We start from the raw sequence: 17,013 nt of genomic DNA on the forward strand, positions 1-17,013 counted from the left end.
ATCTGTATATGTGTTTGTTGGAGATAAAGTTCCATAGTAGTGGGATGGAAAAAGATGGCAATGTGGAGACTTTGACTGAAGTTCCACCACATTTCAAGTCACTTTCAAGGCTAGGCCTTACTATTACAGCTAGAGCGTGACAGACCTGACCTCATGATGAATGAAGTTTCTCTTTCCCTATAAATCCACAAATGCAACGACCAGCAGACAAGTGACAATGGAATACAAACACAAGTAAACAAACAACGTATTAAAAAAAAGTGTATTTGCAGTAGATACAGTATATGATTCATATACTGTATTCACATTAAACTGTCAAATGAAAGAGAAAATGGAAGTGTAACTGTAGCTAGAAAAGCAGAAACAAAAATGAAACTGCACATCTTTCTCCCTCTGTCAAAGTCCTTTTGTTTGTAGTGGATGGGGGCTGAATGTTGCCATTCAAGTGGCCATTTTTACCCAGGACAATATTTTCGGAGCTTTCGGAGGGTTCCGGCTTCCCTTTCCTGTGGTTTCTGGGGCGACCGAGCAGACGGGAGGAGGGAACAGCCAAACCCAAATGTAGATGCTCAACTTGGCAACGCCACAGCAGAGTATCCTGACCAGACAAAAGAAGAAGAAATACAGCCGTTTATTTAGATTTGGCGGTTTTGCGTGTTTTGCGTTCTAGACTTCTAGACCCCGAGAGGATATTCCGACAGAGGATGAAGACAGATGAACACTCTGACTGACATACTCATAGAGCGTTCCGGACTAATGTCATATCCATGTGTGTAAACAGTGCGACTCAGGGTTTTATGTGTCGTCCCCCTCTACTGACCCGATGTCGGCCCGACATCAATTACAGTTCATTACATCCCACTGGGCTCAAACTGGTTAAATAAACGTTGTTTCCACGTCATTTCAACCAAACACGCAAAAAAAAAATCGATGTGATGATGTTGAATCATCGTGGGGAAATGATTGGTTTCGAAAAAAAAGTAATCCACATAAAGGCATTTAGTCTTTTTTTCACCAAACTTTTAACTTAAATCCAATGACATGGTGAATTTTCTTTTTGATTTCACGTTGAAGTCATGTTAGTTGACAACTAAACCACATGTACAGTGGGGCAAAAAAGTATTTAGTCAGCCACCAATTGTGCAAGTTCTCCCACTTAAAAAGACGAGAGAGGCCTGTAATTTTCATCATAGGTACACTTCAACTATGACAGACAAAATGAGAGAGAAAAAATCCAGAAAATCACATTGTAGGATTTTTTTATGAATTTATTTGCAAATTATGGTGGAAAATAAGTATTTGGTCACCTACAACCAAGCAAGATTTCTAGCTCTCACAGACCTGGAACTTCTTCTTTAAGAGGCTCCTCTGTCCTCCACTCGTTACCTGTATTAATGGCACCTGTTTGAACTTGTTATTAGTATAAAAGACACCTGTCCACAACCTCAAACAGTCACACTACAAACTCCACTATGGCCAAGACCAAAGAGCTGTCAAAGGACACCAGAAACAAAATTGTAGACCTGCACCAGGCTGGGAAGACTGAACCTGCAATAGGTAAGCAGCTTGGTTTGAAGAAATCAACTGTGGGAGCAATTATTAGGAAATGGAAGACATACAAGACCACTGATAATCTCCCTCGATCTGGGGCTCCACGCAAGATCTCACCCTGTGGGGTCAAAATGATCACAAGAACGGTGAGCAAAAATCCCAGAACCACACGGGGGGACCTAGTGAATGACCTGCAGAGAGCTGGGCCCAAAGTAACAAAGACTACCATCAGTAACACACTACGCCGCCAGGGACTCAAATCCTGCAGTGCCAGATGTGTCCCCCTGCTTAAGCCAGTACATGTTCAGGCCCGTCGGAAGTTTGCTAGAGAGCATTTGGATGATCCAGAAGAAGATTGGGAGAATGTCATATGGTCAGATGAAACCAAAATAGAACTTTTTGGTAAAAACTCAACTCGTCGTGTTTGGAGGACAAAGAATGCTGAGTTGCATCCAAAGAACACCATACCTACTGTGAAGCATGGGGGTGGAAACATCATGCTTTGGGGCTGTTTTTCTGCAAAGGGACCAGGACGACTGATCCGTGTAAAGGAAAGAATGAATGGGGCCATGTATCGTGAGATTTTGAGTGAAAACCTCCTTCCATCAGCAAGGGAATTGAAGATGAAACGTGGCTGGGTCTTTCAGCATGACAATGATCCCAAACACACCGCCCGGGCAACGAAGGAGTGGCTTCGTAAGAAGCATTTCAAGGTCCTGGAGTGGCCTAGCCAGTCTCCAGATCTCAACCCCATAGAAAATCTTTGGAGGCAGTTGAAAGTCCGTGTTGCCCAGCAACAGCCCCAAAACATCACTGCTCTAGAGGAGATCTGCATGGAGGAATGGGACAAAATACAAGCAACAGTGTGTGAAAACCTTGTGAAGACTTGCAGAAAACGTTTGACCTCTTTCATTGCCAACAAAGGGTATATAACAAAGTATTGATATAAACTTTTGTTATTGACCAAATACTTATTTTCCACCATAATTTGCAAATAAATTCATTAAAAATCCTACAATGTGATTTTCTGGATTTTTTTTTCAAATTTTGTCTGTCATAGTTGAAGTGTACCTATGATGAAAATTACAGGCCTCTCTCATCTTTTTAAGTGGGAGAACTTGCACAATTGGTGGCTGACTAAATACTTTTTTGCCCCACTGTAAATCAAAACTAGACGTTGAACTGATGTAGGTGCCCAGCGGGAACGTTGCGTTGAAATTATAATGACAGACAAATAGCAGCTATGGAATTTGGGGACGGCAGTGTCATTGTCACAGGCTCACTATCTATCACCAGTGTAGGCCATTCTTCTCAGAGCTCAAAAGACCTAACCACTGTCAGCCAAGGTATGGAACCAATTTAGCAATGCTCCCCCTGTCTTCTACTGTGTGGATTGGTCCAATTCCTGCGGTGCACATCTTGGCCCGCCTCCAGCTCAGTAACAAGCAGACTCCACCATGGGGTTGGAGGAGGGGGAGAGAGCTTATTACCAAAGAAACGGACAAAACCGCAAACTACCAAACATGAGACTCTCTGACTCACCTAGGCTGAGGAAGAGCTCTACTTGGAAAAGGGTGTTTCTCCATCAGCACATGCACACGCAAATACATACGCACCTCTCTTCACAAACTCTCATTCTTTCTTTCCCGCACACGCAAACAGCGAGTGCCGCCATTGGCTGGACCCCTCTGGTCAGGGTGAGTGCCAAGCCCCAGGCTGAACACTGGAACACTGGCAGCCTTGTGCCTGCTTTTGGAGCCGCTGGATCTCTGAAGCTCGTTTCAAAATACACTGCGGCTTCAAGGAACAGCACTCTCAGCAGTTGGGAGGCCGGCCGCGGAAAATGTAGATGCAACTAGATGAGGAGGGGGAGGAGGGGGGCGCGGTTGTAATTTATGTTCTTATTCACGTTTGTTGCTGTGAGCATTTTCCTGATGCTTTTAACACGCTTTAGGGAAGAGTTGCGAGGGGCTTTGACATAGAAAAGTGAAGAAACCCCCATTATTTCAACATGATTTTTTAGACAATTCAATATAGTTTCATGTTGCAAAACAAGCGCTGGGTTTCTCTGTACGTAGCGAACTACCGGCGCTGCGTGCGTCGGCTGTAAGTGTAACATTAACCGTCTCATTACATCTGATGAGAAAGTACCACGAAACGCCATATTCTGACAGTCCAACATGAAACGCCATTGTGAATTCCCATGAGAATTCAGTCCGAGAGCACTCTGTGATGAGAGCGCTGGTCTTGGAAAGCCCGGGAGTGACACAAAGCGGGTCTGACATCTCACCTGACGACTACTGCATAATAACACCTTGTCGCACTAAATGGTTTGTTTAATGACTGCTTTACCCTGTAATCTCTCCCCAATGTGTCTGTGTGTAACGGCTATCATATCAAACCAGGCTACGATGGTATCAGTGACGCAACAAACCCCACTGTAGGGATGAGATGGGTGGAGAGTCTGGACAGCCACTTCGGTCGATAACTGGTTTGATGCATTCTTAGAAAGACATGCTCCTAGGTTCCTCTCGAAGCTACCTTTTGATGGCGGCGTGGGAATCGACCTTGTTGGATGTTTTCCCCGGAGAAGGTTTTAGTAAAAGACAGACAAACCGACACACACTCTCACTCATTCACATACTATTTGCAATGCATCAACACAGACAGTCGGGGTCCTGTTAAGATCTCTCTTTTAGTCACTCCGCCAACTGACATTCACCTAATAACAATGGGTAGTGATGTTCTGGATGTTACTTTCCAACGACGGTTTGTAGAGTAACCCCCCAGGGCAAAACATGACATAACCCACAGTAAAAACATCCAGGTATGGCTGAAGAAGTAACATGAAACAACTACTGTTCCATCAGAGGCGGCAATCAAAAGTAGACCAAACCCTCAGACTTTCATCTCCCTTTCATCCTTTTATTTCCACAACCGGGAGATATCAAGGTGTTTCTACTACCTTTATAGTGTGTAAACTGTTCAAGCCCCCATAATGCTAACAGAGGAGAGTAGCAATTGTCTGGAGGGTCTGTCTGCCTCCTCTGTAATCCCTGCTGTTTTTTTTTAGGCCCAACGCAGAGATGTAGCCTAATACGGTTTTACATACATTTTGACAAGCTTGGGCCCCCCCCCCCAAAAAAATGTCAATAGCGAGCTTTTTTTCTGGCAGACATTTGTTTTTGATCATTCGTTCAACAATGGCCTTAGTGTCAGGTGGTGTGTCCAGCTCCGTTACATGACTACAAACACAAACCTGCCCCACGTTTGGAAAAATACTGTTGACTTCCTCACTCTTCTTCAGGGGTGTGTTATGCCTGAGGATCTGCATTTAACATGTTCGGTCTGTTCTGCTCATTCACACCTGCCCATTCACACACCATTGAGCTATGAGTGACAGGTCGTCACGCCCAGGAGGAAACAGAGGGGGGAACGACTTTTACAACTATTCGTCTAAAATTTCACACACAGTTAAAATGTGGCCCAAATCTGAGAGGGAGAGAGAGGAGAGGCAGAGAGTTTGGTGGGAGAGAAAAGGGGGAGACCGGAGAAGGAGTGAGAGAACGAGGGAAGGAGGATGAGGTGGGGGGGGTTCTTCCTGTCGCCATTCCTCACTGCCCACATAGAGAGCCAGGGAATCTGGGCGGACTGCAGTCCACATGACATTACAGTCCCTCTGCTGCAGAGTGATGTGTTCCTCCGCTCTCCCGCCCTCCTCCTGCCCTTCAAAGCTTCCACATGTCATCTCCCACCACAAAAACAGAGGTGGGAAGACTCACTGGCGCTACTGCTGCCTCAGGGTGTCTGGTGCTAAAGCTGCCTGCAAATATAGCAGGGAAAGGAGGGGGAGGGAGAGAGAGAGAGACGATGTGTATTAAAGCAAGGTTTGTAAAGCCAAGGGCATTAACGTGTGTGGATAGAAGCTGTCTGTTATTAAGGTGAGAGGTGAGAGGAGAGAGCTGTCTGTTATTAAGGTGAGAGGTGAGAGGAGAGAGCTGTCTGTTATTAAGGTGAGAGGAGAAAGATGAGAGCTGTCTGTTATTAAGGTGAGAGGAGAAAGACGAGAGCTGTCTGTTATTAAGGTGAGAGGAGAGAGCTGTCTGTTATTAATGTGAGAGCAGAAAGACGAGAGCTGTCTGTTATTAAGGTGAGAGCAGAAAGACGAGAGCTGTCTGTTATTAAGGTTAGAGCAGAGAGGAGAGAGGCGAGAGCTGTCTGTTATTAAGGTGAGTGCAGAGAGGAGAGAGGCGAGAGCTGTCTGTTATTAAGGTGAGTGCAGAGAGGAGAGAGGCGAGAGCTGTCTGTTATTAAGGTGAGTGCAGAGAGGAGAGAGGCGAGAGCTGTCTGTTATTAAGGTGAGTGCAGAGAGGAGAGAGGCGAGAGCTGTCTGTTATTAAGGTGAGTGCAGAGAGGAGAGAGACGAGAGCTGTCTGTTTTTAAGTGACACTGCCCCAACCACACTGCCTGTCTCCTGTTTCTCTCTCAAACAGACATGCAGCGGCTGACTGTCGTCGGTTAAGTCTCATACACCCACCCACACACTGGTAAAATGAAGAGACACTAGGACACTGTCTGTGTGGCCCTAGACCCAATCACAACCACAAAGACACAAGGATGATACCCATAAAAGGTTGAGGAAATTGAATAGATCGCACTGATCCTCCAATGTAGAATTCATGTGACATGAATCTCTATCACATTCTGTATCTGTTCCAGTTAGACAGCAATTTTCCCCAAGATACAGAAATTTTCAGGACTCTAAATGCCTACAGTAGATGGCCATTCATGGTGAATTGATGACTCTGGGACAACTGATTGCTGCTTGAAGAGCACTAAACGTGCAGATTGATTTAAGGCGTAATCATGCACTTGGCTTTTAAACTCCTTAGTTTCTGAATGAATGAACAAATGAATGAGTGAGTAATTGGGTCAGAGACGAGCACATTTTGACCAAATGAAGCTGAGCCATCCGCTGCCTGCGAGAGGATAACGAGCACACCTCTGACTGGTCCAATTATGACCTAGCAATGTAAGGACAGACGCTGGAGACGAGAAGCAGGTACAGGGAGTGAACATTTAATAACCACGGACAGGAACAGAATATGGACAGCGTGTGGACAGGGGAAACGTCATGACTATAACGGCGACACGGGGAACCAACGGAGGAGCAGACAGTTATAGACGGGGCAATCAACAACGGGAAGGAGTCCAGGTGAGTCCAGTGAGCGCTGCTGCGCGTAATGATAGTGACAGGTGTACGTAATGATTACAGGCCCTGGGGACCAAGTGGTTCTTACCAAGCAATTAGACACACTTCTTAAATCAGGCAAAAAGAACACGCACACAGATGACTCAAACAGATGAGAGAAGAGCCGGTGAAATAACTAGCTCACAGCTGCTGATATGAAATTGACCTGACTGAACTATTCTGAATCTAGGTTCAAGTTCATGAGTAGAACCGTTTCATGCACTGAAGCGCTCCACATTGATATTACCTCAAGTTTAAAAATAAATACATAGGCATTTCCAAGCAACTGTTTTGTTGGCTGCCTCTTAAACTCTCACTCCCGTGACAGCGTTATGTAGGCCTATGGGCATTCAGTGAGACAAACAAGTAGGCCTGAGGCGTCTGGACAACTTCAAAGCCTGTAGGTCATCTATACTTCGCTGGCCTCCGACAGAGCGCTCCAAATCAGTCACTGAGGATACTGTTGTGTTAGGGTTTGTTGTGTTTGTGTCGCTCCAATGGAGCTGCACACACTGCCATACAGCGTAACTGAGGAGATAAGGCGTCCACACGACCAGCTCCTGTCTGAGTGTGTTGCCAGGGGTCACCTTCACCGTCTACTGCTTGGCGATGACAGGCGCTTTCAGTTTGACTGGGTTTGGAAGCTGCTAAATGTCTTTGTTGTGCGAAATAGGACCGTAAAAGCATAGCGAAAACACCTGTATCTCCCCAAGAGAATCAAATCAACCAAATGTTATTAAACAACACGTGTAGACTGACGGTGAAATGCTTATATACTGTACACGGGGTATCAGAACCGAGTCGATGTGCAGGGGTACAAGGTCATTGACTTAGATATGTACATATGACAACAGGATAGGTAATAAACGGTAGCAGCAGCGTATGAGATGACTCAAAACAAAAACGTTAGCGCAAAAAGGGTCAACGATAGTTAAATAGTTAACCAAATAGTTAACCCAACAGTCTATGACTTGGATGGCTGGAGTTTTCAACAATTTTTTGGGCCTTCCTCTGACACTACTTGGTATAGAGTTCCTGGATGGCAGGGAGCTCGGCCCCAGTGATGTACAGGGCCGTACACACTACCCGAATGCCAATCAGTTGCCATACCAAACGTGATCCAGTCAGTCAAGATGCACTCAATGGTGCAGCTGTAGAACTTTTAGAGGATCTAAGGGACAATTCCAAATCTTTTCAGCCTCCTAAGGGGGAAGAGCCATTGTCGTGTCCTCTTCACAATTGTGTTGGTGTGTGTGGAACACGTTAATTCCTTAGTGATGTGGTCACCTAGGAACTTGACGTTCTATACCCTTTCCACTACAGCCCCGTTGATGTGTAGGGTGGCATGCGCAGCCATCCGTTTCCTGTACACCACAATCAGCTCCTTTGTCTTGCTTACGTTGAGGGAGAGGTTGTTGTCGCTCACTGACCTCCTCCCTATAGGCTCTCTAATCGTCGTCGGTGATTAGGCCTACCACCTTTGTGTCATTAGCGAATCTGATGATGGTGTTGGAGTCCTGTGCGGTGAACAGGGAGTACAGGAGGGGACTAAGTACTCACGCCTGAGGGGCACCCATGTTGAGGGTCAGCACGGTGGATGTGTAGTTGCCTACCCTTCCCACCTGGGGGCGGCCCGTCAGGATCTGTTGGGGCGGTATGCAAATTGGAATGGGTCCAGGGTGTCTGAGATGTCAACAGAGCAAAGTAAGGCCAACAAAAGTATGTACAGATGTAGGATCTTAATTTGAGCCAATTTGCTACAGCCAAAAAATAATCCCGCAGAAACAGGAAATGTGAATTATTATGTGGATTATAACCAACGGACATTTTTGTAGGGGTTGATTATCAAATCTGGAATTTCAAAGGGGAAATTAAAAACTTCAGAAGTGTTTTTAAACCTCAAATACACTACACAATGTATATTTCTCCTGCAACACGGTGATCAATTTAAGATACTACATCTGTAACATGTTGTAATAAACTTGTGAAAATAATACTCTCTCTAGCATATACCAACACAGCCATTCCATGTTTCTGTAAGGGTCCTTGCTATCTGGAATCCTCGGGAATTCCCTACCCCCATTGAAATGTAAACTGGTAAAGGTAAGGGTTAAGATAAAGGTTAGGGTTAGGTAAGAGTTATGGTTAGGGCAAAGGTTAAGGTTAGGCTTAGGGTTTACAGAGGAGTCGTCACAAGGATCCCGGATAGCACTAAACTTTCTGTAAGAGCAGTACGCCTGCAGCGGTCAAGTGTCTACTGGTACAGGGTAGAATGAAGTCGTACACAATAGACACTGACCTCAGGCCAGTTTGGAACTTTCTATCCTAATGGCTTTGGGGTGGGTAAACTGATCCTAGTTCTGTACCTAGAACCACAGCTTCCCAGAGCAGTTCATGTCTCCTATGCAACATGGGAGCAGGAGCCCTCACAAAGAACCAAATTGGCCCAGCCTGCAGTGTCAGACAGTTGGGCTTCACCCTGACACAGAGAGCCTCAAAGTCCAAATTTATGGCTCTCTAGAGGAACCACACAGAAGTGCCACAGGGCACCAAACGAGAAAAACAACTTGAGGAACAAGAGAGCCGAGTGAGGCATTTAGGCCAACTCCAACAGTGAAAACTAAGATGATAATTTATAGTCAGAAAGCAGACTACCATTGTGAAGGATGAGAGTTTTTCTTGAAAATGTCAGTCTGTGTCGGATTGTTAGACAACAACAAAGCAATGAATGTGTAGTGGCAGCATCAGAGGTAATGCAAACCTTTAATTGGGGGCATAGTAAATATATATATATATATATATATATATATATATATATGTGGTTTGTGTTGTCATAATGCAACAGTCATTAAGTGATTGGAAAAGCAAGAAAACAGTTAAATTGTCTCCATAAAGTTAAATCATGATAGTAGCCATAGTGTTTGAACTTGAGAAATGTCTGTTTTGTAAAGCTCTGAAATAAGAGGCCAATTATAAGAAGAGATATAAGAAGAGATGGAAATATGCCGAGAGTATGATGTCTCAGAGATCTCAAAAAAGGGTCACAACCACAAACAAACAAAAGTAATAATTAAAAACATGCCTCATTCTTACTCATCTCTCCGTCCTATTCAGAGTTTAGCCACATACAGAAGAACGTTTTTGTAGACTGCTTGGGAATAATGTTGTGTTCAATTTTTAAGAATACATGACAATGAATGAAAGCCACACAGGCTAAGACCTACTTAAACAACTACTGTCAAGACAAACAGGGCTGTTTTAGAAGTATGAATTCAAATGTCAGGTCGTAGTATTTCATAGGTTTAAATGTTAGACAAGACTGCCCTCTTCTGGAGAACTGAAGAAATACAAATTCATGGAAATATTTTTTTAAACTAATGAAAACACTGCTATGTATTTAATGTATTCAATCTTATCTAAACATAGTTTTCCTTTTAAGGCTCCTAGCAGCAAAAGCGCATGAAGTCCTCTTTTTTGTTAGTGTTCCGATTATTCAGTTATTTCTTTATTTTCAGACAATAACTCAACAACCAATTAGTAAAAGGTTGTAACATTTGGCATAATGGTGGGACCCTGAAAGAGTAACTGGTATGCCAAAGGTGGCATTGATTGGCCCCTAGGTGGCGCTACAGTAATCAGTCAAATTCTAAAACACACAAAACAAATCCCATCTAAGCTGAGATGAGGGGGGGGGGGGAGGGGCATGTGAAAAGCAGGTGAAGAGAAGGTCAGGTTCACAACATCTTTTACTAGATGCAGCAACACAGAAGTCTACGGAGGAAACAATTGGCTCTGCTCCTCTTCAGCTTGACCACTTCTCCTGGAAATTACACAGAGGATCAATGTCTCGTCCACACTAACCTTAGGAAAGAAACGAATACAGGCAAGTAGATGAGGTATATCAGTGTGAAAATACTTCATGACAAGGGACTCTGTGCAAACCTACCTGACTGGAGGTCAGCTGTTACCTCATTCATTTCTCAGTGTATAGAGGTCGTGCTCAGTGGAGTTGACCCAGGAGTCTCAGGTGGTGTTGTCAGCAGGTTAGTTGACACAGGAGTATTCATGCGCACAACAGACTGAAAGCAGAAAAGACAGAATGCCATTTTTTACAACCAATTTACTAATAGTGATCATTTCTATAAAAGTTTGAGAACTCAAAAAAGTTGTGTTGCTTACCTCAATGGTCTTTGGAGCTGGCGTTCGATTCAATCAGAGTAAATTGTAAATCACCTTGCTCTCCTTCTGTCCCTTAATGGACGGGTTCAGATCGAAGTGTCACAGCTGGGGCTCGACGTCAGCCAGACGTTTCTCGACCATCATGTTGGCCACATTTAAACGTCTCTCCTCATCCCCTGAGAAGGCTTCAATCCCCAGACCACTGGGGTGATAGTTAACACACTTCAGGTACTCCCAGTAGCTCTTACTGTCAGAGTCAGTAGACTTCTCCAGCTCCTCAGTGAACACGCTGTGGGATCCGTCAATGACTGTCTGAACCAGCATGCAGAACTGCTTGGCCAAAAGGGAAGGACGTTGACACTTTGCCGTTTGGTGCAGGAGGGGAGAGCTTCTCCAGGAATCGGACGACAATTTGCTTCAGAACAGCCTGTGCCGGCGGCAAAGCCTGGTGGAGGGCGCAGTGCCGGGCATACATACAGTGTTCATGCTCACCTCCTTGGTATTCATCATCACCAACTTTTCTGTTGTTCGAAGAGTCCTTGGCCTTCTTCATTTCTTCAACCACAAGGTGAACCATGTGCCTCGTTAGCATGGTGGCGCTGTAAGTTGTGGCAAACTTTAAGATCTTCTCTGTGCCACCATAGTGAAGGTCGGTATGGATGTTTGTCATCTCAAGGATCTGGTCCCAGCCCAGATGCCAGTTAACTTTCCGCTTCTTCTTCATAACTGACCCCCCACACAGCAAAAGCTGGTTGATGATGTCATCTGTGAGGGGCCGGTAATGAAGGTTGATGATGCCTTTCTCCAGTGTCCCACCATAGATTAGGATGGTTGTCAGACCAAAGCTGGTCCTCAGGAGCTCTGATGGGATCACCAGCTGGTCAGGGCACTTTGGAGGAACCTCGTTCCAAATCACCCACTGCTTTGGCCTCTGATAACCAACCATGGATAGAGCTGAATGAAATATAAATCAGCGGGAGCTTCAAACAGTCTCTGGACTTTAGTGCTCACAGCTTCAATGTCAGTGCTGATCAGAGAGAGACTTTGGATGAAAAGAGTCCTCTTCAGGGCCTCTGGTCTGCCTAGGCGCTGGATCTTATGGTTGAGTGAGTGGACCATCCTGACACCAGTGGAACGGAAGTAATAGACCTGAGGTGCAGGAGGGGCCTTCAGACCTGTTAGAGGTTCTCCACCACTGCCTTCACCATGGTGACAGCCAGATCCCTCAGGGCCGGTCACAGGGGCCTTTGATCTGGTGGGGCCACAGGCTCTGGAGCAGCCTGGGCAAGATGTTCACCACCACATTAGAGGAACAGCACAGCTTGGGACTGAGGATGGAAGGTTAAGCTCTGGGAAATGCTCGTCAGAATTCTTACGACCTCGTCGCAGACCTCAGGGTTGCTAAAAGATACGAGCCAGAGAGAAGGAAGAGGTCCCTGTACTAGTCATTTCACATACTGTAGCATCAGGGTATAGAGCAAGGAGCTGTAACAAAGAGAGTGAATGTGACTTGCAGGTTGGAGAGATCAATAGTAGAGTCAAGAGGCTACGGTTGGGGGTTGACTAAAGTTTTTGGTCAAATCGCTGGAAGTCTGATGTTCAAGGTCCCTCATTCTGAATTAAGCTTGGTCTGTCACAGAACACAGGAAGTGCCTTTAGTGCCCATGGCAATAAGGAAAACATTATGACATAAAAGATCAATGAGAATGTCAAAAATGTGCTTGTGTCTATGTAAGATAAAAGAGCTCACTAACTATACATTTCCACTCCATTTATACTGTAGCTAAGTCTCTTAACAGGTTAGCTACGTCATTCCCTTTCTCTGCTTCCTTTTTGAGCCTTCAAATCAAATAAAGAGCAACTCAACTTTCCAGCTATTTTTGTCCCTACTAATCTCACATAGATTTTTTTATTGAGCCTATTGACAGGGAATCACAGTGGTCCTGTTCATTCGTATCAGTGTGCGCTGACGGTTCATGAATCCAGATCGATTTGAAAATGCACAATGTCTGTTAACGAGATTGAACCATCATATTGGCCTAACTATAGTGTATGTTTGTTGATTTGAAGTTATTGCCCAAGCTATCAATTACAACAATTCTGCAACATGTTATCTTTATACTTCTTATGGCTGGGGGCAGTACTGAGTAGCTTGGATGAATAAGGTACCCAGAGTAAACTGCCTGTTACTCAGTCCCAGTTGCTAATATATTGTTAGTATATTTGGATAGAAAACACTCTGAAGTTTCTAAAACTGTTTGAATGATGTCTGCGAGTATAACAGAACACGTATGGCATGCAAAAACCTGAGAAAAAAATCCAACAAGGAAGTGGGAAATCTGAGGTTGGTCGTTTTTTAACTCATTCCCTATTGAACATACAGTGGGAAAGTGGTCATGTTGCACTTCCTAATGTTTCCACTAGATGTCAACAGTCTTTAGAAACTTATTTGAGGCTTCTAATGTAAAGGAGGGGCTCATAAGGGCTCTTTGAGTCAGTGGTCTGGCAGAGTGCCACAAACTCTTGATGCTCGTTCACGGGAGAGGTAGCGTTCCATTGCTTTTCTACAGTCAAAGGAATTCTCCGGTTGGAACATCATTGAAGATTTATGTTACAAACATCCTAAAGATTGATTCTATACATCATTTGACATGTTTCTACGGACTGTAACAAAACTTTGACATTGTCATTGACATTTGACATTGTCATTTGACATTGAACGCGCTTCGTGAGTTTAGATTTGTTTACAAAACACGCTAACAAAAGTAGCTATTTGGACATAAATGGACATTATCGAACAAAACAAACATTTATTGTGGAACTGGGATTCCTGGGAGTGCATTCTGATGAAGATCAAAGGTAAGTGAATATTTATAATGTTATTTCTGACTTCTGTTGACTGCACAATATGGCAGATATATTTTTGGCTTGTTTGGTCTCTGTGCGCCGTACTCAGATTATTGCATGGTTTGCTTTCTCCGTAAAGCTTTTTTGAAATCTGACACAGCGGTTGCATTAAGGAGAAGTGTATCTAAAGTTCCATGCATAACACTTCCATGCATAACACCATGCATAACACATTTATTATGAGAATTTCTGTAAATTGATGTGGCTCTCTGCAAAATCACCGGATGTTTTTGGAACTACTGAACATAACGTGCCAATGTATACTGAGATTTTTTTATATAAATATGAACTTTATTGAACAAAACATACATGTATTGTGTAACATGAAGCCCTAAGAGCGTCATCTGATGAAGATCATCAAAGGTTAGTGATTAACTCTCTCTCTATTTCTGATTTTTGTGACTCCTCTCTTTGGCTGGAAAAATGGCTGTGTTTTTCTTTGACTTGGCTCTGACCTAACAATCGTTTGTGGTGCTTTTGCCGTAAAGCCTATTTGAAATTGCCCACTGTGGTGGGATTAACAAGAAGTGTATATTTAAAATAGTGTGAAATACTTCTATGTTTGAGGAATTTTACTTATAGGATTTGTTGTTTTGAATTTGGCGCCCTGCACTTTTACTGGCTGTTGTCATATCGATCCCGTTAGTGGGATCTCAGCACTAAGAAGTTAAAATATTTTCAGTCTTTAGCCTCCCGGGTGGCGCAGTGGTTAAGGGCGCTGTACTGTCAGAGACTCTGGGTTCGTGCCCAGGCTCTGTCGTAACCGGCTGCGACCGGGAGGTCCGTGGGGCGACGTACAATTGACCTAGCATCATCCGGGTTAGGGAGGGCTCGTGCACCAGCGACTCCTGTGGCGGGCCGGGTGCAGTGTGCGCTAACCAAGGTTGCCAGGTGCACGGTGTTTCCTCCGACACATTGGTGCGGCTGGCTTCCGGGTTGGATGCGCGCTGTGTTAAGAAGCAGTGTGGCTTGGTTGGGTTGTGTATCAGAGGATGCATGACTTTCAACCTTCGTCTCTCCCGAGCCCGTACGGGAGTTGTAGCGATGAGACAAGATAGTAGCTACTAAAACAATTGGATAACATGAAATTGGGGAGAAAATGGGGTAAAATTCACACACAAAAAAAAAATATATTTTCTATCAGAGAATATAAGCCAGACGAAAATGTTTATTATACATATTGTTTTTATGTGATGTTTTTGATTATAATGCGCATGGAAGATGTGTTTTTATACTGATCCAAGGTCAGTTTGGCATTCTCACTAACTGTTTGTTTAATTATTTCACTTTGTCCTGCATGGAAGATGTGTTTTTATACTGATCCAAGGTCAGTTTGGCATTCTCACTAACTGTTTGTTTAATTATTTCACTTTGTCCTGCTTTGTTGGAACTCCGAGCTTAATTTCGCTGTACCATATAATTACATCTGCAACCCTCTACATGTGACTATTAAACCATCATTAAGTTTTCTGACAACACAGCAATGGTAGGCCTGATCACCGACAACGATGAGACGGCCTATAGGGAGGAGGTCAGAGAACTGGCAGTGTGGTGCCAGGACAACAACCTCTCCTTCAATATGAGCAAAACTAAGGAGCTAATCGTGGACTACAGGAAAAGGCTGTCCAAATAGGCCCCCATTAACATCAACGGGGCTGTAGTGGAGTGGGTCGAGAGTGTCAAGTTCCTTGGTGTCCACATCACCAACAAACTATCATGGTCCAAACATACTAAGACAGTCATGAAGAGGGCACGACAAAACATTTTCCCCCTCAGGAGACTGAAAAGATTTGGCTCGTGTCCCCAGATCTTCAAAAGTTTCTACAGCTGCACCATCGAGAGCATCCTGACCGGTTGCATCACCGCCTGGTATGGCAACTGCTCGGCATCTGACGTTAAGGCGCTACAGAGGGTCGTGCGAACGGCCCAGTACATCACTGGGGCCAAGCTTCCTGCCATCCAGGACCTATATAATAGGCGGTGTCAGAGGAAAGCCCATAAAATTGTCAGACTCCAGTCACCCAAATATAGACTGTTTTCTCTGCTACCGCACGGTAAGCGGTATCGGAGAGCCAAGTCTAGGACCAAGAGGCTCCTCAACAGCTAAAATCGCCATCGGACTATTTACATTGACCCCCCCCCCTCTCTTTTGTTCACGGCTGCTTCTTTCTGTTAATTATCTCTGCATAGTCACTTCAACCCTACCTACATGAACAAATGACCTCACCTAACCTGTACCCCCGCACACTGACCCGGTACCCCCCGTATATAGCCTCATTACTGTTATTCTTACTGTGTTACTTTTTCATTATTACTTTAGTCTACTCTGTAAATCTTTTCTTAACTCTTCTTAACTCTGTTGGTTAAGGGCTTGTAAGGAAGCATTTCACGGTAAAGTCTACACTTGTTGTATTCGGCGCATGTGACAAATGAAGTTTGATTTGATTAAACCCAAAGCCTAATCATATACCCCCCACTAAAACGGGAACTTTGTCTAAGACCACTTGAATAATGTCAGGCCTACTGAGCAGAAGGCTACATTCCACAAGAGCCAGCTTGACAAGTCTTAACCCTGCGGCATTTTGAAAACGAAACAGGCAAGCGGGTGTCGTCATTTAATCATGATTTGATCTGTTAACAAGCCAGCACAGAAAAAAAGTTGTGTAGTCTTGAAATACACAATGCGGTCTATATTGTCAGTTAATTACATTGAACAATATTTGAACACAGTGTGATATAGCTAACACTAGTGGAAATCCATTCATTAATATTTCTCAGAGACCAATCAAATCCCCTCTGGTCACCCGAGTAGCCCAACTAAGCCATCCCTACTTAGTTCCATGATCGGACTCATTTGTTTCTGTTAAGATGAACCCCAGATTGTGCTTAGATAATCAATGAGGAATAAAGACAAGGAGCCTTAGGGGCCATTAAAGCAGCTCTATCAAACCAATGGAAGGTGAGGATAGGCCACGTCCTGACTAAACTCACATTTTACAATCTGTGGCAGCCTGCCCATCTGATAAACACACAGTACCTGTCAACACCAGATTACAGGCCACAACTCAAGACATTTGGTGTCGTATATCACAGGTTGGTTGGTAGAGGCCTCTGTTTTGGGTGGA

At 44.3% G+C, this 17,013-nt stretch overlaps 1 long non-coding RNA gene across 1 annotated transcript; it reads right to left on the reverse strand.

Annotated features, from left to right (window-relative positions):
• Positions 1 to 244: 244 nt before the first annotated feature.
• Positions 245 to 3,378, reverse strand: LOC112223295. Its single transcript, XR_002949270.2, has 2 exons — positions 3,168 to 3,378; positions 245 to 598 (listed from the first exon to the last, which is right to left on the reverse strand). It is a non-coding gene; the product is annotated as an uncharacterized LOC112223295 (long non-coding RNA).
• Positions 3,379 to 17,013: the final 13,635 nt, after the last annotated feature.

The sequence above is a fragment of the Oncorhynchus tshawytscha genome, linkage group LG24 (assembly GCF_018296145.1).
Source record: "Oncorhynchus tshawytscha isolate Ot180627B linkage group LG24, Otsh_v2.0, whole genome shotgun sequence".
NCBI classification, from domain to species: Eukaryota; Metazoa; Chordata; class Actinopteri; order Salmoniformes; family Salmonidae; genus Oncorhynchus; species Oncorhynchus tshawytscha.